Source organism: Crocuta crocuta, unplaced genomic scaffold (assembly GCF_008692635.1).
Source record: "Crocuta crocuta isolate KB4526 unplaced genomic scaffold, BGI_CrCroc_1.0 scaffold125, whole genome shotgun sequence".
In the NCBI taxonomy this organism is placed as follows: domain Eukaryota; kingdom Metazoa; phylum Chordata; class Mammalia; order Carnivora; family Hyaenidae; genus Crocuta; species Crocuta crocuta.
Window position 1 is genome coordinate 8595591 of NW_027531143.1, and position 25244 is coordinate 8620834.

Below are 25244 nucleotides of genomic sequence, written 5' to 3' on the forward strand. Positions count from 1 at the left end.
GGCCAGGTTGCAATTTGAATGATCTAATGTTTTCTGGCTCCTTCTTGCTTTGCTCTTCCAATTTGGTTTGAATATTTGCATTACTGTATTATTTTCCCTGTACAATTGCTGTTGTCTGTACACAATTAGGTCATTTTCATAGCTGGGTGAGGAGACGCTGAGATGAACTACAGACCTGAGATGAACTGGAGCTGGTAGCACATTCCCTGCTGGGACGTGCATTCAGATCCCCATCCTCGTTGGTCCCAAAGACTACCTGTACCCAGGATCTGAAGGTTTTAATGTAGGTCATCCAACCAAGTGGAAAGAACCACAGCATCCCTTTGTAATGGTGGGTAAGCACATCTTGTTTCTATAACTATCGGGTTGACTTACTGATCTAATCATGCCATTCCTTGGGCCAAATCTAGCCCTGTATTGTAATACTCCAGACAAAAGAAAGGACTGTTTCCTGGTGGCCTGTGGCTTTTCTGGTCTGTGGAGGGTTTGCTGAAGTAGACCCGGAGTAAAGGAGAAGGAAAGGGAAGTAACAGGGAAAAGAGGAAGGGCAAACAGCCCCCCTATGGGTGAATTTAGTTAGAAATGTATATAGATGTTCAAGTCAGTGTAGAGGCTGAACATTGACCTAGGACTTTGAAGAGACAGAAAGGGGACCCCAGAGGAATGGAGGCTTATTTTACAGATGAAAGCTGATTTGGGCCATGCTCACAAAGTGCTCTGCAATTTCTCACCGGTATAAAATCTCACTGGTAGACATTCCACTAATTCAGCTTTCTCAGCTATCTGGAATTTGTGGCCCTTTGGGAAAGGCCAGTGCTACATTTTTATGTTTGTGCTCCCTTTAAAATAAGGTTGGGCTAAACAAAAGGAAAGGACAGGCTATGATTAAAGTCACTGGGGAAGTCCCCTGCTCTTAAAGTGCTTCATAATCAGACCTGACCGTACTTTGCTCAGTGAATGCCCCATTCTGGCAGGACCATCTCTCTGGCTCAGCCTTCTCATTGTTTCCTGCTTGCTTCCTCTCTCTACTCCTTAGATCTGAATCTATGATGTTGACCTTGTTTCTTCTCTCTTCTTTCCTTTTTATCCAAATAACTCATACATCATTTTTTACTAGATATTTGGTCACTTTCTGTGTCAGATATGTTCTAGATGCTAGAGTTAGAACCAGCAAATGAGGAGTCTCTGCTCTTACAGAGCTCAGTCTAAAGAGGAACACCACGATAAAGCATGATGGGCATCCTGTGAAGGGAAGCCCACTTCAAGCATTCAGCAATGGCCGAATCGTGAGGCGGCTAAGACTCCAAGAGATGGCATACCTCGTATCGGAGCTCTCACAGGCGGCTGATGACAGGATTAGAACTAGAGAGATCATTTGAAGCCTGGCTTCTGCCAGCACCTCCTTCCTGAGGCTGCCTAGAGCCCAACAGAGTCTTCTCTGTTTTTTTCTCATCCAGTTGCACATAGTTCATACTTACTCTTCTCCCAAGAGTAAGCTATTCCCACCTCAGAAAAACTCACATTTATCACTAAAGCCAGATATCTGCCTTAACTCCAAGAACGGACATGCTGATAAATTGAGCTGATACATGTAAAAGAGCTTCGAGAACTGTACAGCAATTCAATTCTAAGTACTGAAGCTATTATCAAAGTAATACACTAGTTCAATCAACAAATCAGTAAAGGGATTAATCACTAATCAATACTAGGTTCTGTGGGAGTGAAGCTATCTTCATGTATATAGTATTGCCCTTTCCCTAAAGGGATTTATGACAAGTTGATGGTACAAAGTTAAAAAGAAAACATTTATGGAGTGCTTTACCATGTGGTTTTCCTTATAGTATCTCAAATAATCCTGACAATAGTCTAGTATATAGGCATTATTTTCTTCAGTGTGTGGATGGAACGCCTTCCCTCAAACCCTGTCTGTTCAAGCACAAAACAGCATAGTAGTTAAAAGCCCTGGATCAAGATTCAAACTGTCTGAATTCATATCCAGGCCCTGCCAATGACTGGGAACATTACTCAAATTCTTTATGCTTCAGTTGTAAAATCAAGATGCTAAGAATAGTACCTATTTTACTCTTTCTTGTAAGGATAATGTGACCATACATGTTAAGTACTTGCCACAGTGCCTGGTCCAGAGAAAGCCCGAGATAAAAGGTAGGTATTATTATCATCCAGCTCCAACACCTTTTTATCTGCAAAGACTTTCCACACCCCCCATTAGAATTGGTCTCTCTTACCTCTATATCCTCATATCAGTGTGGGCATGCCTCTCAGCATATTTTTATGTGTTCCTGTTTATTAATGTCTGACACAGGAAAACCAATAAAAATGTTGATGGTTGGATGAATGGCTGTTTCTGTCTCCCAGAACTATATCACAGTTCATTGAAGGCAGAATATTGTGTTTCTAGCTATGAGACAAAACATCTGGATATCATAGATAAAATATAACAAATATACTTTTAGATGCACAAAATCTCATGCAAACTAGGGAAGTCCTCACCATACATACACACACACACACACACACACACACACACGCACACACACACACATGACTGGGATTCAAAGTGGTCAACTGTCACTGAAGCTTTGCTGCTTTGGAGAGTCTGTCTATCCCAGTGACTTTGGGGCTTGGCTTTGGGGACTTATGGGAGACAGGAGACCAAGCTTAGTGTTCTCAAAAGAGGGAGTTTTGGAATCGAGAATTCTGCGTAAAAGTGAGACTCACAAAAGGATACATATAAAATAAAAGGATAGATAAGGAGAAAGCCTGCCTATCTACAATGAAAAATGAGAAACTTCATCTGTCTTGGCCTGGACTTATAAGATTTTAAACCACAATCTTTCCTTCACACAGTGGAAGGTTTGAATTTAGACTATCTCCATGGTCTGGGAGACTTCAGCTGTAAAATTAGTTTAAATTAGCCCCAGGTTGGTAGCATACCAGGGTACCTGGCAGAAGCAGATCGTCTGTGGAGGGAGAGTTCCAAAGGTTTCACAGGAGTCTAACAGATAAAGTCCTCCTGAACATGAGATCACAATTAAAATGAGAAACCAAACTAGGAAGCATGCAGGCTACCATGAGTGAAAGCCAGTAGAAACCACAATGAACAGAATTAGGCATTATATAACAGTTATCATATACCAAACATAAACTGATGAAAATGTTTAAAGCAATAGAAAGGGGAAACCAAAAAAGAATAAACACAACCTAAAAAGACCAGGGGTGGGGCACCTAGGTGGCTCAGTTGGTTAAGCGTCCGACTTGGACTCAGGTTATAATCTCATGGTTTGTGAGTTTGAGTCCTGCGTCAGGCCTCCATGCTGACAATTCAGAGCCCGGAGCCTGCTTCAGATTCTGTAACTCCCTCTCTCTCTGCCCCGCCCCTGCTCATTTTCCCTCTCTCTCTCTGCCCCTCTCATTCTCTCTCTTCCCCCACTCAACTCAGAAATAAAATTAACGTTAAAAAAAATTTTTTTTAAAGACCAGGAGAGGGGCGCCTGGGTGGCTTAGTCGGTTAAGCGTCCGACTTTCTTTCGCTTGGGTCATTATCTCGCAGTTCATGGGTTCGAGCCCCGCGTCGGGCTCTGTGCTGACTGCCAGCTCAGAGCCTGGAGCATGTTTCAGAGTCTGTGACTCCCTCTCTCTCTGACCCTCCCCTGCTCATGCTGTCTCTCTCTCCCTCCTAGAAATAAATAAAAACATTAAAAAAAAAAAAAAACAAGAACTCAGTCTTCCATTTCACTGTCCTCAGTGTGATAACTTTCATTCTCAGTCTTGTCACCAATGGTCACAAAAAGGTTGTCNCCCTAAAAATAAATAAAAACATTAAAAAAAAAAAAAAAGACCAGGAGCACCTGGGTGACTCAGATGGGTCAGTGTCCGATTTTTGATTTTGGCTCAGGTCATGATCTCACAGTTCATGGGATTGAGTCCCATGCTGGGTTCTGCATAGAGCCTGCTTGGGACCCTCTCTCTCTCCCCATCTCTCTGGCCCTCCGTGCTTGTGCTCTCATTCTCTCAAAATAAATAAACAAACATTTAAAAAAATAAAAACAGAGGCACCTGGGTGGCTCAGTCGGTTAAGCGTCCGACTTCTGCTCAGGTCATGATCTCACGGTTCATGGGTTCGAGCCCTGCATTGGGCTCTGTGCTGACAGCTAGCTCAAAGCTTGAAGCCTGTTTCAGATTCTGTGTCTCCCTCTCTCTCTGACCCTCCCCTGCTCACGCTGTCTCTTTCTCTCTCTCTCAGAAATAAATAAAATATTAAAAAAATTAAAAACAAAATAAAAACAAAAAGACCAGGCAGAACTGTGAAAAAAAACCTAGATATTACTTCTGGAAATTAAAAAACAAAACCCTGTAATTATTAAAATTAGAAACAGTAAATGAATACAGGTAGAATAGATAAAGATAGAGAGAGAATTAGAGAACTGGAAGATAAATCTAAAGACATTACTCAGGCTACAGCAAAAAAAGAAAAGGCAAAGAAATGGAAAATGAGATGTTAAAGAGGTCAGGAATCAAAAAAATAGAATCTGAGAAGGGCAGTATTTAGAGAAAATGGCTAAAATATTTCCAGAATTAAGAAAAATAAGTAGGCTTGTTTAATCATTGAATCTAAAGCATTTGGCGAGTGCCTGGTACCTAGTACATGCCCAATACATGTTTGTTAAGCTGAACTGATACATGTCAGTTTTTACTTGAAAAATTCACCAAAGATACAGGTGTGAACAAAACAGACAAAATTCTTGTCTTTACTGACCTTGCATTCTGGATGATGAAGACAAATAATAAGCAAATGGACAAATTAATACTTAAAATACTTTTTGATTATCAGAAGTGAGATGACAGAAGTAAATATATCTGTTTAATAAATATATTTGGAATAGAATTTCATCAAAGAAGTGAGACCTCAATGAGAAGAAGTCAAGTGAAAGAACAAAGTATATAGCAAGTGCAAAGGCCCTGCATGAGAAATAATGTTGCATTTTCATGGAAGAGAAAGAAGCCAGTGTGTCTGGGGCTCAGTGAATGACATGGAGAATGGTAGGAGATGTGATCTGAGAGGAGGGGAGGAGCAATGGGATTTTTTTTTTTTTTCTGAGAGGAGCAGGAGGTCATTGGAAGGTTTTAAGCATAGGAGCTGTGTGCTCTGTCACCTTGGCTACTATGTGGTGTGGGAATGGATTGTAATGGGTTTAAGAATGGAAGCAAGGAGCCTACTTAGTGATTTCACTTGTCCAGGCATAAGATGACAGAAGCTTGGACCAGGATGATGGCTGTGTGTATGGAGAGAAGTGGTTGGATTTAGCTGTTTTTTGGAAGTAGAAACAGTGTATTTGAAGTGATGTTAAAGGTGAAGGAAAGAAAAGGAAGAACAGAAGAGTGGTGCCATTTTCCAAGATGGAGAAGAGTCAAAGAGTAATACTTGGGTGGGGGGTAAGGTGGGAACATGAAGCAAGAGTTCTGTTTTGAGCATGTTAAGCTTGAGATACCTATTGCACATCTAAGTAGACAGCTGTATATATGAATATGGAAGAGCTCAGGAAAATGAGCCCTAAGCAAAGGATTGGTTGAATTTTGAGACGCATGTTTCCCTCAAGATCTTCCAATAGTGTAGGTCTGGACAGGGGTACGCACTGGAGACTGACCACTTGCAGCTACAGACTCTGTGGGAATAGTCAATGTAGCTCTAGAGTTCAGGAGAATCTGCCTGCCCAGTGCCCAACCCAGAGGTGGAACCTGGAGTCTTTGGTAGAGGCTATAGTTTTAAGCCAGTATGCTTTCTGAAAGATGCCAAGAGACTGAGTACAGAAAAGGCCGGTGACAAACCCAGGCAGCTCTTGTGAGAGGAAGGGTGGGGAAGTCATCACATAATCTGGCTCCCACCCACTCCCACCCACCAGCTCAGAGCAGTCAAGAATATGACGCATCAGGAGGTACAAAGAAAAAGGAGATCCCAGCATGAGGTAATGACTGAAAAATGCCATAGCCCATTACATAAGCGAAAGTGAAACCTCTGAGGAACAAATAAACAAAGGGTATCATATTGATATAAAAATACAAGAAGCTCACTCTGTGGTTGCTGACACACATCACTGTGGAAACAAAACCATGTCCAAAGTGACTATGGTTAAACTTGGAACCACATGACAGGAGCTTTAGGAAGTTCCAAAATAATCAAGAATAACTTGAACAAAGTAGCATTCTTCCCCAGGCTTATGGTTTTGAGAGAAGGGAAAGCATCCCTCTGGAACGGAGGGACAACAATTCAAGGGGTGAAAACGATTCAAGGTTCCATTTGAAAAAAGGAAACTACTGCCACCTTCGAAGAGGACTTAAGTTGACGGACATTAGTCAGGAATCGGCTCTCAAGTCCATGAGACTATAGACTCTACTTTTCTTCTCAGCCAACGCCCCCGTAAGTATATGTATGTATATGTATATATCTATACTCACTTAGAAATTTGTCTTTTTTCATTGCTTAGGAAAACCAAGACTATTACTTTAATTCTGTACCTGATCATGTGCACTGGCCATTAGGATCACTTTGCCTCGGCCACTAGGAAACTCACAACCAAATGTGCACCCCACCCGTACATATTAAGTACATAAATCATTAGGTACCATGTAGCTTGTGTGGCAACCTCACTACTGGCTTAATCTTGATTCTATATCCTTATGTTTCTTTCATTCCCCATTTTCGGATTAAGAAAATACTGTATTTGACATACAATGTATTTTGGAATAAAGTACAATACAAATAAGTAAACTTTCTGCCCAAACAAGGCAGCATGAAAAACAGGCACCTGGTGGTATTATGACATCTCAATGAGGCAAAGAGGTTCTAATTACTGTTTGTTAGACACTCACGTCAGAATCATTAAGTTCATTAGATAGACAGGAATCTTGCTTCAGCCATAAACAAGATGACAAATTAAAGGTTCATGAACAAAAGAAGGAGGTATTCAAGGTAAGAAGGGTAGCGCCAATAAAAACAATCAAATGTGCAATTCCAATTCTTGTAGGGGTTGATTTCCACCCAGCCCAGGATGAGCGCCTCTGGCCTGCCTGGGTGGTTCTTTTACAGAAACTTGGCTGTATCCTGGGTATGGTTGGTCCCTCAGCTTCTACCTAGTAGGATCGACCACACTCTTGTCTAGACAAGTGGGTCAAAAGCTTGTCTCTTTTGACAAGCTCTGGGAAGGTTACTTTGCCTGGTTTCTAATTATTTGTTCTCTTAAATTGCCAGTTATTCAACGTTTTTAAAAGTAATGCAAAGGCAATGAAAATTCAAGTAACACCAAAGATGTAAAATATAAAATCAAACATCCCCTTCTTTCCCTCCTATTTCATTGCTTCTCTCCCCCAACTCATCAAGCATAATTTCCAATAACTGTTCAGTATGGATACTTTTGAATCTTTTCTATGCACATTCAAACATATTTACATATATATACATATACACTTATTATAGCTTTATGTTTTTGAAAAGCATTTTTAAATTCACATTATTCTGTAACTTGCTTTTGCAATGACTAAAATATTTGGTTTCTACTTCTGTTACATACCTACCTACCACATTCTTTATATAATGGCTTCTGAATGAATCATGACATGCTAGTAAAAATACACCATAATATAGTCAGCCAATTAAGGAACATTTAGGTTATTTCTAATATTTTGATAGTACAAATTAATGTCACAGTCAACATTCTTATACTTGTATCCTTTTGCTTTTTTTTTTCTAAGAGGAGAACTGCTGGGTCAAGGGTATTCATGTGTTAAATTTTGATAAAGCACTGCCAAATTATCTTCCAGAAACATTGACCAATCTGTGCTTCTACCAACTATGAAAGAGTGCCCTTTGTTCACATTCTCATCAATGGATATTGCCAGTTTTTAAAAAAAAAATTGTGGCAGAACTGATTAACAAGAACTTGATACCTATTTTAACTTGTGTTTGTCTGGTCAGTAGTAAGGCTGATTATCATTTTTAGTCTTTCCTTTTACTATGGCTATAATTAAAGACAAAGTTGAAGGTGTGGTTTTGGTTTATTTCTTTTAGATAGAGATGACCAATCAAAACAGTGATATTTTGAGCTACTGATCCCTGCAAAGATCCATATATGAATGTTACATGTTTCCATGTTAGGAAAGTCAGTCATAATTAAATTCCCAAGGTCCAATTGTGCCTGATGTTTATTCTGGGATTCATATAACGGCTTTGGTCCAAAGCATTAAAAAAAAATGTCAGAACTGTGTTCTGATAATGTTCCCTTGTACCACCATTATCACGCTGTTATATGTAACAGGAACAACTCTGTTCAAGTTATGGAAAAAGAAACTTTAATTAGACAACTATTGGGAGCCCATGACTGAGCTCATTAATGGATGACTGGACCCCAGGAATACCATGGTGGTCTCATAGCTGGCACGGTATGGTTGGGAGGTCACCTCCATACAGCCAATGTTTCAAATTCCTTGATTTCTGTGCTCAAGAGACTAATTCTAGGGAGAAAGGATCTTATCGGCTTAACTTGGGCCTCAAGGGAGGGCAGCCTCTTAATTACAGTCCCAACAGACTGAATCTAACAGGAAAAAGATCCTTCTTCAAAAGGAAACTGGAATACTGTTAGGAAGTGAAATGGATGCTAGTCAGCTGAAAACCAAACAAACAAAACTATCCCCTACACTAAACTTTACAATTGCCATTTCTTCTCTTCACCTTGTAAACCTGCCCAGTCCCCAGAGTCACTACAGATAATCTGACAGACAGTATGCTCCTTGCATCCAGAAGGGGACCCCTTGGAGCAGAATAATGGAGATCATCCTATTCCTCGTACTTTGTGCAGTGCTTGTTCAAGAACCTTCCCTTTTACTAGCCCTGGATTAAAATATTTAAGTCTTAGAATAAGAACAATTATCCTGAGAGGTTTTAATATTGATCTTCTATCATTCTCCTTGGGTTATCCTTAAATACATAGAAATTCTGTTTACTCTTTTATTCATCCATGCAACCACTATTTATAGAGTGGAACCTTCTGTCAGACATTGTTCTAGGTGCTGAGGGAACGGCAATGAAATGCAAAGCACAGTCTCTGTCCTGGTAACAGATGAAGCTGGAAAGAGTAAGCAAAGTTGGAATGTGGACTTTGGCCTTTATCTGAAAAGTAATAATAGAAAGTTACTCAAAGGTTTTGGGCAGGTAAGAAACATCAGATTATGTTTTAGATACACTGTTCTAAATGGCGTATAGAGAGAGTGGGCTGCAAGGGTTAAGAACAGAAGTCAAGAGAACAGACGGTACCAAAGAAGTAGCTAGATAAGAAAAAGCTATAGCCTGGACTAGTTTGGTGGCCAAAGAGATAAAGAGATATGGACAGAATAAAGAGATATTTAGAAGGTAGAATGAAAAGGATTAGGTGATTGAAGTGTTCTAAGAAAGGAAAGGAGACAAAGATAACTCTTGTATTTTGGGTATGAGCAACTGGATGACTGATGATGACAATGGGTAACCCAAGAGGAGGTGGCTGGAGTCAGGTAGAGAAGAGGACAAACTAGCTGTGGGTCACACTGAGTACATGTGTGATTCTCATGGCTGTCTGGTTTGCAGGTCAGTAGACAGATTCAGAATGTGGAGTTATTGGCGGGTATTAAGCCAAGGAGTTAGAAGATGCTGCCCAAGGAGAGGGTATAAATTAAACAGAGAGGGTCACCAGTACAGAACTCATAGTTTAAAGAAAGAAACCCCGGAGCATTCTGCTTCAAGAACTGTAACTTCTGTATCCTGTGGAGGATCACATCCATTCTTCTCTGTTTCAGTTTATTCTAATGTGTAACAACAGCCGTCTCCTTCATATGAGAAGATTAATAACTTGGGCAATACTCCTGGTAGACCTGCCATTTGCCTAAGCTTATAGAAAGACTCCCAAACAGTTGTGTTCAGCTCCACCTTGTGTGGAGACAGAAGCGTTCCTCATCATGTCATATGCTCACACAGATTGTCCAGGTAAGCAGCTCACCTCTGGTTCAAGGGCTTACAGATTTACGGGGCCAATGGTGGGATGGTGGGGTCCACCCTTGAGGACAACCCAGCCCTGACTGAGCCCCTTCCTTCTACTCTGTTCTTTTGTCCTCACGGCAGATTTGAGGACTGAATTCCCTCCACACCGTGTGGTCCCAGTTACCCCTCTCCTGCCTCCCTTCCTCATTCCAGTGCTAGGTTATCCAGTCACTGGATATGGAAAAACTGCCTTCCACTGGATCCTGGCGTCTGTGTTTCTGTTTCTGTCTGAGGTGCCAGCAAGAGAAGAAAAGAAATACACAGGAAGCATACTAGTAGGCTGAGCTGGGATTCTGCTACACGTTCAGATGACAGGTCACCTATAGACAGATGATTCCGGGATCAATCTGGAGTTCTTAATATTACCAGGAAGAGGCTCAGAAGGCTGGAAATATGGGCAAAAGATCATCTTGAAAACCACACAGAGCTACGGCGTTCTGGTAAATACAAGCACAATTAAAAAAAAAAAAAACGCATTTGCAAAACTATATGGGTTTCTAAGTCCAGCCCTTGTTAATCCAAGGAATTGCTTGAACCTTGTTGGCCTAGTCTATGATCCCAGCTTTGACCGCTGTTGCCCATGAAGGCCTCAGTGAATTCCTTTTGGAGCCTCCAGACTTCCTTGGCTGGTAACTTGTTCCTCTTGGGATGGTTTCGCCTGAATTGAGCGGCCTGGCCCCCAGTTGTGTGCCGGCCCTCTCTCCGGTAAGAGGAAACGCTTTCAGTTGAGTCCATTAACACAAACATTCAAAAGCAAACATTCAAAAGCCACAGATCATGTTCACATAAATAAAATAGGATTGAGGAAAGCTTCACCCCGAGAAACCAAAGGGGTGTTTAAAAAACTGCCCTTGCCTTCCAAGTAGGCAGGCAGCAAAGCCACAGTAATTCCGAAGGCTTGTGTGCTTGGTAGAGCTGGGTGGCTGAGGCCACAGACCTTTGAAGAGGAAATGCCATCCCTGGGACAGGCAGGCAGCCAGCCCCTGAGTCCTGAAAGTACCAGAGAAAAGCAGAAAGCAGTGAAGGGGAAGGAAAAGCACAGTGAAGAGGTAAAAAAGGGGAGGGAACAGAGCAAATAAATGGGGAGATTCTTCCCAACTAGGGTCCCCACACCCAGACCAAGGAGTCACTACACAGAGCGATTCACTGTGCTCCAGAGACGGGGCACGGACAGTCCTGGGCGGCGGGCACAACCCAGGGTGACTAAGGCTTTGAGGAGGGGAGTGTGTCGTCGCTGAGGGGTGGAGAGGGGTGGAGAGGGGTGGTGGTGTCTGGGCTGAGAGATGCCTTTGCTTTGAAAGCTTCAGAGGAAATTAACTTTACAAGGTGCCTCCCTGTCTCCCAGAGTTATTAAAAGAAAGGAGGGAGCAAAGAAGAAATGGAAAAACGGTAATACCTCAGGAAGGGCTATGTGACCCTAACAGAAGGAAATGAGAGGAAGATTAAGTGACGAATATGCAACCTCCCCTTCAGGGAGGAAGAGCTCTGAATATGACCTTGTGCAAGTGGAAAAGGAACACAACAACCAACATGGCAAAGGGCAAAACGCACATGCACACACGCACGCAAACGCGCGCACACACACACACACACAAACACACAAACACACACACAAACACATACACCAGCTTTGAATATCGAGAGAAAAATGACTAATTAAATACTGTAAAGCCTCCAAGTAAAAAACTGTTAGTACCCTCGTCTCAAGAAGGTGTCACTGAATGCTACAGGAATGGCAGCCAGTAGGGGAGTTGGCATAAATCCTGGGGTCACCAGAAGGTATAAATCTGGGAGCCTTTGCACGTCTTAACAGTGGGGCCAATACATGGAAAGCAAGGCACTGACTGCTCTTTTGTTGATGAAGGAAAATAACTCGCTACATCTAAAAACTCTTAAAAAAAAAACCCAAAAAAACAAAACAAACAAACAAAAAAAGGAAGCCAACTAAAGCCATCTATTTCACAGGATGGGGAGCCAGGTGTTTTCCTGAGTGTTAAAAAACTGGGATTTAAATTTTTAAAACCCTCCAGCCTGACAATAATCCTCAGATCAGATGAGGCCACCCTTACCCAACTCTGGTAAGCCCCGTCAGTGTTTGAAAGCACAATCCTTAGAAGCTTGTGCCTGCCCAGACACATGCATCTAGCAACTTCTTTACATTCAAAACTGCATTTGGGTAGGATGGCAAATTTCAGGTTGAGGGAAAAAAACACATTGGGTAGACACAACCCATCTACTGCTCTTATTCTGTCTCTGCACTCCTAAGTCCTTTAGTCCCTCAAAGTCCCTTAGGATGGCAACTCTAGAAGGACTTTGATGCCTCTGGAGGGGACCCTCAGAGTGGCCTCCTGATGGAGGAGACCTCTGTGCCTTCTAGATAGCACTATGTTTAGCCCACTGTGAAGCAAACAGTTCCAGCTGGTTTCTGCTGGCTCCTTTATCAAAGCTGCTCCCTGAACCTCTCAAAGCTCCCAACACAGGAGGCCCTACTAAGCTTAGGAATTTTCTTTATCGAATTAACAGAGTATGCTGATTGAAGTATCTCAGGACAGAAACTGACCAAACCAAAGCACAAACGGTCATGATGGCCAGCTCTATTCTTCATGGAGAAAATAATTTTTAATTTCTTCTAATTGTTTTGTGTGTATCAGTAGATTTAGAAACAACCATAGCCACAGTGCTGAGTGTTTATCCTGTGTTAGATGCCTATATATGTATTATTTGTATAACTCTGATAAGACTGAGCTGGGTATCGTATTGTTTTCTGGTTAATTGAGGCTCAAAGAGGCTATATAGCTTGTGAGAGGATATACAACTAGTAAATCACAGAGTCAGGGTTTGAAATGAGTTCTATTGAACTCTCAAACTAGTTCCTTTAATCAGTGTAGTAGACTGGCTCCTAGGGCCAAAAATAGGCTTATTTCTGCAGCAGGGAGAAACTAGTAAGAAATTCCATGTTGAGATCTTTGACTAGTGAAACTCAATGTCCTGCTTCTGATATTGACCAGTAGGGACATGCGGTAGACAAGGCTGGGCCACTATATGACAAAAGTTGAATACTATAAATATCTCTTTATTGTTCATTAATCTATGTTAAACTCATTAAAGTTTTCAGTCTACATCAATCTCTTGGATATTAGGTTCTATAAGTTTATAATTTTATTTATTTGCTACATTTTTATGTATCCTGAAACTACTTTTGGTAAGTTTCAAGGGAAGCCCTCATGTTCTAGTATTTCATTTAAAAAAATTGCTGATAGAATGAAGATCAGAAAAAAAAAATTCAACAGACTCGAATGAAAAGGTATAAGAATAAATTATAGACTGTGAACTGAGGTTCAGTTAATCAGCCTGTTGACTACAGAATGATGGTTAAAAAAAAAAGAAAGATGGATGCAGTCACTCAACGGTCAATGATAGGATGTAGTAATCTCAGGCTGCCTTAACAGAAACATAAGGTCCAGGACAAAGGGTGGGAGAACTCTGATGTAGTCTTCACTGCATCTATATAGTTAAGTCATGTTCTAGACACATTGGTTTAATAACAACAAAGATATTTGAGTGTTAAATCAAAAAAGAATGATGAGAAAATTAATAGAGTGATTCAAAATCACATTCCATGAAGAGTGTGTGTAATGTACATGTGCATGTGTGTGTGTGTATGTGTACTGAGGGAGAGGAAGAGTGGGGGCAGAGTAACTGACTTGACCATTTGAACGTGAGGAATGGATTCAGAGGAAAGAACTGGAACCAAATGGAAAGAAATTTCAAGGGGCTGATTTTGGCTCAGTATAAGGGAGAATTTTCTAACTCTCAGAACTGCCAAAATGGAATGTGCTGCCTCTAATGGTAATAAGCTTCCCATCCATGGGGGTATTCAAATAGAGGCTGAATGACCACATGTGAGAGATACTCTGGAGGGAATTCAGACATTGGAGGTGGGCGAGGGTGGGGAAGTGACTCCGTGATCTCCAGGATCCCTCCCAATTATAAGATTCCACACTTAATATCTCTCACCCTTCATTCACCATCTGGGCAATCCCTAAAAAAGCCATTAATCTCTCAAAGCTTCAATTTCCCTTTCAGTAGAAGCATTACATAGAACCTGTGAAATTACAAGTTTGATGTGAAAATGCTAGTTATATTTTACTAGGATTCACGTTATAATTATATTTATGAAAATAAAAATATTCATGAATCACCTAAAAACCACCTTGCTTACCCCATAAGGCACCTTGGGAGGCCCTGGACTAGTTGATCTCTCTAATCCTTCTGGGGGTCAGATCCCCAGATTCTGTGGTTTGCAGACTTCAATCACACACATTGGCGGTGACTACAGGGGAAAGCTGTTTGGAAAAGATGTCAAGACCACTAACCGGAGGTACTCATTTGAACTTCCTCACATTCTATCACTTGGAAAGCTTTTGTTACTGTGGCAGTTGCAAATGAGAGGAAAACACTCCAGAAGGACTGGAGAAATGACAGGTAAATGTTAGTAAGATCATCCTTCAGCTCTGCTTCTAGCTTGATTCTCAAGCTGGCTCCTCTCGTGCACCATGGGGCCAGCAGTTCTAAAGCTCACATCCCCAAAGAAGCCCAATGAGGAAGAGTTCTAGCATTCCTAGTACAAATCTGGAGGCTCATCCTGAGAGACTGACATGCCCATTCCTGAGCCAGCTACTTTGGCTGAGAGGGTGGAATGGGGAGGAGTATCAATCCCAGCCAAACCATAGCTGAGAGTGAGGACAAGTAGCTCTTGAAGGAAATGTGGGGTATCGGGTAGAAGGACTAAGCAATTTTGGATAGTTCAGCCTCTGGCCACCTAACATCATCCCACAGCTTCCACACCTACAGGCCACATTCCCTTCTCAAAGGGATATAATATAAAATCTCATCCAGTTACTAAAGCTAGATCCAAGTCCAATATTTGTCGATGTGCAAATCATGTTAAATACCTCTTCACGGTTCAGTGATCTGTAGGTAAATAATAAGCCTAACCCCACCCTATATATAAGAGGAGAGAGAAAGCAGAGCTCCAATAAAAATTCCAAATCGCAAAGCAGAGAATGTAAAACATCCAGTGGCCATCAGTCCTCATACATATTATAATCTTCTGGGACAGAAATGGCAAAGACTCCCTATATCTTGCAGTGAAGTGAAGGTCAGGGTTGCCTTAATTTCATTCTCCAAGATTTCCCTTGTCCATCATTTCTGCAAGAGAACCTCTTTAGAGGACCGCACAGCTTTAGCAACCACTGCTGGTTGGTGGAACATTGGAGTGTGTGTGGTGGAAGGATGGGGCTCTGAGGACTGATTTAGGGGTTGGGCAATCATTTTTGTCATTGGGGATTTCTCTGATATAAATTTTCATGAGTTTAGTTGGTTCCCATCTGTGTATTTTTGGTTGTGATAGTTAATTTTATGTGTCAACTTGACTGGGCCATGAATGCCCAGATATTTGGGCAAACATTATTCTAGATGTTTCTGTGAGGGTATTTCTGGATGACATTAACATTTAAATTAGAAGACTGAGTAAAGCAGATGGCTCTCCCAACGTGGGTGGGTCTCAGCCAAACAGATGAAGGCCAGAAAAGAGCAAAAATCCTGAGTAAGAATTCCACTTCCTTGACCACCTTTGAAATGGGACATCCCTGCAGACTTTTGAACAGAAACATCAGTCTCTACCTTGCTGTCTCACCTTGAAGATCTGGGACTGTCAGACTCCACAATCACAAGAGGCAATTCCTTATAATAAATTTACTTCTGTGTGTGTGTGTGTGTGTGTGTGTGTGTGTGTGTGTGTGTATGTATGTGTACATATACACAGATGTATGTATATGTATGTATGTATGTATGTATGTATATGTGTATATACACACACACACCCTTTTGGTTCTGTTTCTCTAGAGAACACTGATTAATATACTGGTCAATTCCATGGGTTAGTAATAAAAGTAGAGGTCTAGTGGATTAATAGCTTTTCATTTAGAGCACAGGTTTGGGATGACTGTAAATAATGGCTTCTGCTTCCACATTGGCCTCTGTTCGGGGGCAATACAAAGCAATGACCTAGAGGGGAGAGGAACAGTTATATCCCTTTGCCAGAAGGCGAACACCAGCTGCATCTTTTCAAAAGCCAAGGCTATCCCTCAGGACAGGGTAGAAGGATTTAACAAGAGGACTCTAGAAGAGGCTTGGGAGATCACACTTATTCTAGATCCTAATCTTTCTTTATCATACTTTTCTTATTTTGCTCAAACTAACTTAACTGTAGGAAGGAATCTGGCTTTTCCATTTAGTCAAGAATTGAGACTATTGCAGTCAGTCTACCTGGTCTGCCCATCACAAGCAGAAAGCATTTCTTATAGCAAGGCCCTATTTCACTTTGTCTTGATTTTTAGAGGCATTCGTTTCAAAGTACATCTCTCTTTCTTGTAAGATTTACAAAGGCTTCAACCTATAATCGGTACATCCTACAGCCTGAACTTTTTGTCCAAGTCCCTTAATGCTGTGGTCCAGAAAGACATATGGACTGAAGGTCCCAATAGACATTAGACAACTGTTACAGTACCACAAAGCAAGAGTCGCCAATGGCGAACTATAGAAAAGACTGTTTCTTGTCCTCCAATACCCATTTAATTCTCCTCCGTAGTAAAAAGATCCACAACTTTTAGTCACATTGCCATTGCCACCCAGAGTAAATACTTTCTTCCATTTCCTTGTAACTAAGTGTGGCCACATGGCCAAGTTCTACAAATGGGATGTCACAGGAGTGCTGTGTGCAACTGCCCTAAAATATCTTTTAAGGGAACGTTAAGACTATTTTTCTTTTATGGACCAATGTAGTCCTTACACTCTAGCCTAGGATAGAGGCTCCCCTCACCATCTTGATTCAGCCAATTCCATAATCAAGGGCCTATAACCTGCCACATTTCATTTCCTGGTTTCAAATTCTGATACAGTTGACAGAAAAGCCAACTTACAAATACTTGAATAAAGAAAAAGAAAAAGAATGCATTGGCTAATGCAACTGAACACTCCATAGGGATAGATGGCTTGGCTTTAGGCTGGCTCTCCTTATGGTAGAACATACACTTTTATGTAAGGCGCTGAGCCTTACATTTTTACAGTGCAGAAAAGTCCATGCCTGCCCTGTTCTGTAGCTCCCTCAGACTGCACCCGTTTAGGCCACCTGCACAGCTGGAACCAAACATGCGATGGCGGGAGTGCGACACTCTGATCTGTTTAGGCTGATGAAAACCCACCCAGGAGCTAGGGTTGGGCTTAATCCCATCCAAACCAGATGGCTAAGAATAAAGGGGAGCTGGTAGTTTCCCAGAGGAACTCAAGGTATGGTTACCAGAAAGAAGGGGGGTGCATGTGGGGGAGCAAGCAAAAGATTTTTACTATTCGTTTTAATATAATCCATACTCGCACCATCACTTGGCCTAAGCTTTCTAGATTCATTACTGCTCTTTGGATAAAGACAAAAATGGGACTATTGGAGACTACAGACGATAATGAAATACTTCTGGGTGGGCTCAATTATAGAATTTCAAATCAAGTACTTTCTGATGTGTGAAAGGAGCTACAAAATAACTTGCGTGCCCTCTCACTCCTAAGGGGCACCTGAGCTTGGTAGGAAAAAGAGAATCCGATTGCTTAGGGAAAAAAAAAAACAAACCAAAGCTCACAACTGCTTCCTCTTTCCACTTAAAAGAACATCTGGATCCTGTTCTCCCTTCCACTGTCCACACACAGGTCAGCCACAAACAGTGGCTTCCTTCTTGCAGAGCCCCATTAATTCATTACCTGGAAGACTGGATGCTCGCTCTCACTTGGCTTTCCTCACCACCCCCGGTTTTCCATTTCCAATGCTTAGAAGTTTTGTTTGTGAGGGTCCAAATGTGGCAGCAACTATTTACAGGCTCCTAAACTGCGCTAGCTGCGGAAGCCAAAGATGTTGGCTGAACAACCGACCAACCTTTCCAGGGAGAGATCTGAAGCGGAGAATGTGAAAAAACACCTTCCAACCTGTCAGGAACATGGAAAATGTTGCTGTCTCTTCTGTGTTGGCGGGGACCCTGACGCACAGCATCACGGCATCTGGTTAAACCATCGAAACTTCAAAACACAGAGATCAGACTCTACTGTTTTTCTTCATGAACACAGAGCAGCAGTCAGGAGTAGGACCACAGGGCTCTGGGAAAAAGAAGAAGTTACTGGGCTTTTGGGACCATCTTTGCACCACAGATTCATATCATATGGCCTTAACCTAGAATCAACTGTTCTAGGGGCCAAAAGAAATGATGATACCAAGAGGTGGTGTGACAGTCTCTTCTCACAGTAAAAATAACTTAGAGTGCTTAGCAGAAACCTGGGAGAAGGGACATTTTTCTGCAGTAAAAAGCAAAACCACCACTTGATAGTCCCTGCATTATCTACCTCAGGGAGATAAGAAATTCCCCTTTTAAAAATTACATGGCTTAATGGACTTCTCTCTCCTTGGTTATATAGTTCAGAGCATGGAAAGTGGCTTCAGTTCTATGGAATTAAGAGCAAACACGAAAAAACAAGACAAAACAATTAAAACGCATATTTCCCTGTTTACAGGGTCTTTCATTTGCCTGCTCTGGTCTTTTCATGGATTTCCTCCAACCATCCCATTTCCACTTATGAAGCCAATTCCTAGCAGGTCCCGAAATTATACTTCCTCTGTGGCTGTCCTGACTCCCCAAGCCTGTCCTGTCCAGAGGCAAGGCTCAGCTCTCAGCTGGGAGTCACCAGCATGCCCAGCACATGCTCCCCCTGCATCTTGACACAAAGTCAATGTGACAACCATTGACAGCTGCCTTTGCGTCCTTACATTCTTTCCCCATGGGCCACTAACCCCAGGTAGTCCTGGGGAAGCCATGTTCTCTGAGGTCTGCTGCAGCTGCCTTTGAGCAGTGCTCAAATAAGCAGTGCACAATTCACAGTTCAGAGTGGGCAGAACAGACTTGATACCCAGACCCTGGGATCCACCGAAAGAAACCGTCATTAGCATGAAGAGCTGGTTTCAAACTGAAACGATTGAAGTTTTCATGCCAAACCAGAAAAATATGTAACATGGATGAAATACCCAAGAGGAATTAAACACACGGGGACAAACTCAGCCTGCTGTCCATCACTGAGGAGAAAAACCTCCAAGAAGAGCAGTTTCACCAATTATAAAGAAACTGTCCTTTTCCAAAAAATGCGAAAAGCAGCCTGATGACCCAGACTGAGCCCACAGAGGCTATGTGGCCTAACGGTCAAGAATGTGACCTCTGAAGCCCCACTGGCCTTGATCTGAATCCTCGCTCACCTATTTCCTCTTCATGTGACTGATCTGTTTAGATCTGTTTCTTGCCCGTATCATACGAAAGGGGGGGTGGTGGTAACGCACCTAACTGACTCTAGAGCCCACATTTTAACATCTCTCAACTCTTTAGTCTTAAAATAGCTTTTGGCCAGGCCACAGTCATGATGCAGTTGTCATTGCCTGTGCAAATGTGGACTTGGTGGCTGTTTCTGGTGGCACAAATGGACAATTGAAGCCTTTCAGTATTTTGGTTTGTAAATCATTGTCCTGATTGTCATGAAGCTGTAGGAATGCCTTACCCAGTTAATTTCACTTACGTTTTTCTTTTTATATGAGCAAAGAATGATATAAAATTTTGTCTCAATACTGCATTACATCAATTCTACACTATTATTTCATATTTCACCATCTCAAGTCAGGATGTGTCACACAATTAATTAAGCTGTGTTTTTTGTTCTTGGTGGTATACAAAATGGTGTGTCTTACAAACTGATGGAGTCTTAGATCTGTTGAAATCAAATGCCTAAAAGAGCTCTCTGTATAAGTATAAACATTCTAAACTGAGTTTTTTAAAAAGCATTAGGTCATTAATTTAGTTGGCAGCAATTTTTTTTTTCTCAGTGTTACATAAAATGTACATCTTACCATTAATGCATTTTAGATACAAAGAAATGCAGCAATACCTACCTCAGGATTGTGAGGATTCAATGCTAACAGTTATGTATACAAGAGTGCCTCGCTCATGCTAAGTTCTAGGTTTTTGGCTTTTAATATTTATTATCCTGTCAGTCAGGGGTTTTGCTAGACTGAGAGCTATAAAAATTAAAAATCTTTATAAAATTTTTTGCCTACAAGAATATATTTTTTAAATAAGTATATTTTTTAAATGTTTACTTTGAGAGAGAGAGAGCAAGCACAAGCAGGGCAGGGGGAGTGGGAGAGAGAGAATCCCAAGCAGGCTCTACATTGTCCACAGAGAGCACGATATGGGGCTCAAACTGACAAACTGTGAGATCATGACCTGAATTGAAATCAAGAACCTGACATTTAACTGACTGAAACATCCAGGTGCCCCTCAAATCCCAATCTTTATTGAGGACTTCCTTCATGCCACAAACTGTGCTTATGTTCTCATGCAAGTATCAACCACAGACTTGCCCTTTAAGACTAGAAGAATTTCAGCAATAATTATATAGACAGGAAGAAAGATAATGCCAGGTGCAGAGAGGAATCAAGTGAATGAAAATATCCAAGCTCTATCATTTCTCATCTAACAATCTGACCTAAGAATAAGCTTTAACCTCTGAGCCTTGGGTTTTCCATCTGTAAAATGAATTTACAGTAACTCGCATCAGCAATGCTGTCAACATGATCATTTCCATTCTCCACCTACCCCCTATTCAAAAGCGGCCATGTGCGCTCAAATTCTTAACTCACGGTGAAGAATGAGAGGGAAGGTGAAGCTGGGAAAGAAACATCAAGCTATCTCAGGAAGTGGGGAAGCAGAGGGCAGGTTAATCTCACAGAAGGTTGACGAAACAGGCATCGACTACCTAGATTTTTGGGACTCATTCTGTTATCCCAGAAGAACAAGTAGACACAGGACTAACTCAGAAATGTTGCATCAACATTTTAGCCTGAGTGGACATTTGCCACCATGTGGTGCCAAACTACAAAATGGACTTGGGACTCTATAGTTAAGACAGTAGGAATTCCCAGACAGCTAGGTGTACCAGCTCACCTTGTCATTTCTTTCAGCCTGCAATAATGCAAACCCATGTCATATTATAGAGTTTTTTGTACCACCACTTACTGCAGGGCTTTACTGTCACATCTACTTCACTGGACTGCTGGGAGAAATCCTAAATGTTGATCCAAGCACTGTAAGTAACTGGAATATTGCTTGATATTTTGTAAGCTATTGATACATGTTAGCTATTACTCTTATTATTAATAAGATCTTAAAAACATTTAATAACTGGGGCATTGGCTCAGGCCATGTTCTCATGGTTCATGGGTTCAAGCCCCATGCCAGACTCTGAGCTGACAGTGTAGAGCCTGCTTTGGATTTTCTCTCTCTACCTCTCCCCCATTCATGCTCTCTTTCTCTCAAAATATATTAAAAAAAAAAAAAAAGCCAAACATTTAATAACCAGTATGGCAATAGCATCAGCCAATAGGGAGACACATACAGTGTGAACATAACTATGACTTCCACCTGCGGGAATCTGCTTAAGCTAGCTCTCAAAGACCAGGTAGAATACGTTCTTGTAGAGACAGTGAGCAAGAAGAAAGGCACATCAGGGGAAGAAAACCCAGGAGGTCCATAAAAGTATCTTTTATGTGGTTTTGTGTGACTGAGGCAAAGGGTGAAAAAGAAAGGGGAGGAAGGAAGGAAAGAAGAGAGGGAGAGAGACCGAGAAGGCTGTAAAATTAGGAGGTTGGGGCCAAGTCATAAAGGTTAAGGATTTTAGTACTTAAGTCAGCAAGAAAACAAAACTGGCAATAGATTTGCACAGTAGCTCACCAAAGACCAAAGGATGCATTTGGTTATGAAGTTCAAAACTGAGTGAGTGCAGTCCACCACTCTCCAATATGGAAAATGTTTACATTACAGTTCATTTAAAAAACATATGCACACATACTTTAGATAGCTTTCACTGACCAAAGTTGAAAGAAAATACTTTGTAGTGAAGTAAGATCCCTAAAAGTTTTAGGGGCTATTTTTATTTAAACATTTTAAAAAACTTTTTTAATGTTTTACTTATTTCTGAGAGAGAGAAACAGCGTGAACAGGGGAGGGCCAGAAAGAGAGAGAGAGAGACACAGAATCCAAAACAGTCTCCAGGCTCTGAGCTAGCTGTCAGCACAGAGCCCAACATGGGGCTTGAACCCACGAACCGTGAGATCATGACCTGAGCCAAAGTCAGACACTTAACCAACTGAGCCACCCAGGTGCCCCATTTGAACATTTTTTATTGTTTATTCATTTTTGAGAGACAGACACAAGTAGGGGAGGGGCAGAGAAAAAGGGAGACAGAAACCAAAACAGGCTGCAGGCTCCCAACTGTCAGCACAGAGCCCAATCCAAGGCTTGAACCCATCAACCATGAGATCATGACCTGAGACGAGTTGGATGCTTAACTGACTGAGCCACCCAGACGTCCTATGGGTCTATTTTTATTTAATTAAGTAGTGTTCATTTTTTGGAGTATTTAGTTCCAGTTCAACTCTAATTTCAGTATCAAAATTTCTCAAATGTTGACAAAACTGGAAGTTGCCAAATCTGTGATGGCAACGAACTGGTGCTATGTGCATGTAATCAAACCAGCAGCAACATAACGTCAAACACAAACGTATTTTTTCAACGCCTAAAATGGCAACTTAAAGCAGTAATGGCATCAAGTAGGAATTAAAATCTCTAGTTAAAGCCAATTAGGGTTTGCAGGTTAGTTTTGAATTTTACTCATGTTATTTCAAACCAGAATTATTTCAAAACCTCTTGCTATTGAAACTCATATAGGGTGCAATGGACATGTTAGTTTTGGATTCTCAGTAACTGTCTTTCCTCTCCTGCTCCCTTCTTCCTTTTTCTGATAATTTCCTCTTCCTTTGAGGGTAACTCCTCTCCTGATCAGCTAAGGGATGGAATGTGATCCAATGTGGGCAAAATCAAAGTTCTTTCCCAAATATTACATAATTCACTGCCACGCTTTGGTTATGATGATGTAAGCTCAAACTGTCAATGGGTGCCTTCTACCATTCTCTCCTCACTGTCTCCTTCCCCAAAGAGAAAGTCCGCCTGAAAGAGAAAACCAACCCAGGAAAAAATAAAATCAGAGCTAAGTATGGGAGATGGAAAGATGGCTTCTTAGGGTATCTGGACCAAGTCATGCCTGTACTTCTGTGTAGATGAGCCAGTGAGTGGCCATTCATGCTTACACCAGCTTGAGTTTCTGTTACTTGCAACTGAAAGGAGACTGGTTAAAAATCAAAAGTGTACAAGATCTACTTGAAAATAGATTTAACACATATTAATACAGTAGTGTATGATTAAAAGTAGACTGGGTATCTTTACTTAAGATTTAATGACTAATATGAAATCAGGTAGAATACACTGTATACATCAACCAAATTAAACCAAATGTATAAAGGAAATTGCTGGCATTAGAGTTATGCGTTTAACATCTTATTATATACCATGAAACCAGAATAGCACTACTTGCTCAGGGAAACAAATTGGCTCAACTACACTTTGGAATCTTAAGTATCTATTATAGTAACTTTCCTTAATTCCTATTTATAATATGAACAGGTGCAAGCTTTGTTTGCTGTAATTTATGGCTATTAATCCCATATATAATAATTAGCAATTATGAAAGGCCTACCTTGCCTTTGAAATCATTGTTTAAAAAATAAAGAAGGCCAGGTGAAGCTTTTCTGCTTTTAAAATGTGATTTGTGGACAAAATGCAGGATGTTGAACTTAACATGGGTCAAGGAATTTGTTTATTCATCTGAATTTGTCAAGAATCCAAACAGAGAGGGCTTTTAAAGAAAGAAATTAAGTCTTAATACTATGAACTTCTAGGGCTCTCAGTGAATTATTTCAACTTCACCCCCTCTAAGCAGTTGATGTGGTTATTCACTAAAACGTGTTTATTATAAATCCTGTGGGAATAAATATGTATATTAATCAAATGAGCAGATACTTATATTTCTGGGAACTACACTAAATTCTTTCCTAAGGAACAGTCTATAATTGAAAAATCTAATAGAAATCTAGGCTCTAGAAATAGCAAGCATGCGTTACAGCATGTAGATTTTTTTTCCCCTTTCAATTTTTTCCTGGTCAGGGGGGATAAATTCTCTAGTTGTCCAGTTTTTAATTTAAATTCTAGAAGAGGTGGATCTCAGTACTTTTCCTGGAAATGAGACTGTGTCATAACAGATTTCACTCTCAGGGAAATCGTTCTTCACCCTGATATTCAGATCATACAACCCTGTTGTGTGCTTTATCCTCCTTTTCCCAGGAACAATTCTGTGATGCATTTGATTGAACTCATCCTATTTCTTTTTTTATATTTTTTAATGTTTATTTATTTTGAGAGAAAGAGTATAAAGGAAGGGACACAGAGAGAGAGAGAGAGAGAGAGAGAGAGAGAGAGAGAATCCCAAGAAGGCTCTAAGCTATCAGCGCAGAGCCCGACGCAGAGCTTGATCCCATAAACTATGAGATCACAGCCAAAACCAAGAGTTGGATGCTTAACTGACTGAGCTACCTAGGTGCCCTCAATTCATCCTATTTCTGGCCTGTTTCAAGAAAACAAATTCACTTACAGATTAAATATGAGTCCTTTGAAATCCCATGTAGCTGTCTCCCCAGAAATATTATGAAAAACAATTCTACAGAAACCTTTCAGTGTATGAGGAAGATTCCTGAAGTTGCTTGAGCAAGTATACCTATTTCTCAAGTTTCAAAGCCTTGTTTTCTATGAATCATATTTCTACTATTACTTTTATGGCTAAGGGTCTTGTGGCATTATTGCCTTTGGATTCTCTTCTCCAGTTTCGATCCCAAATTACACATATTTGTGTTCTTCTATGGTCATCCTCTCATTCTATTTCTTCCACAAGCTTCTTTAATTAATGTCTCTGGCTTCCTTTTGGTCTAAAACTTATTCCAATTATAAACTACATATGAATTCTCCAATGTCCAATTTTATCATTGTTTTCTTAACCATTAAGTACACAGATGCAACACAGATGTAATCATCTTTTACTCTTTTATAGCCATATTGCAATTTCATAACTGTATAAA

At 40.9% G+C, this 25244-nt stretch overlaps 1 long non-coding RNA gene across 2 annotated transcripts; it reads left to right on the top strand.

Moving 5' to 3' along the window:
• The first annotated feature begins 6922 nt into the window (after nt 1-6922).
• LOC144237441 (uncharacterized) lies at nt 6923-10517 on the top strand. Of its 2 annotated transcripts, none has more exons than XR_013336855.1 (4): nt 6923-6988; nt 9067-9223; nt 9841-10027; nt 10163-10517. It is a non-coding gene; the product is annotated as an uncharacterized LOC144237441 (long non-coding RNA). The 2 variants fall into 2 exon arrangements; XR_013336854.1 differs by having other exon boundaries at nt 10235-10517.
• The last annotated feature ends 14727 nt before the right edge of the window (nt 10518-25244 follow it).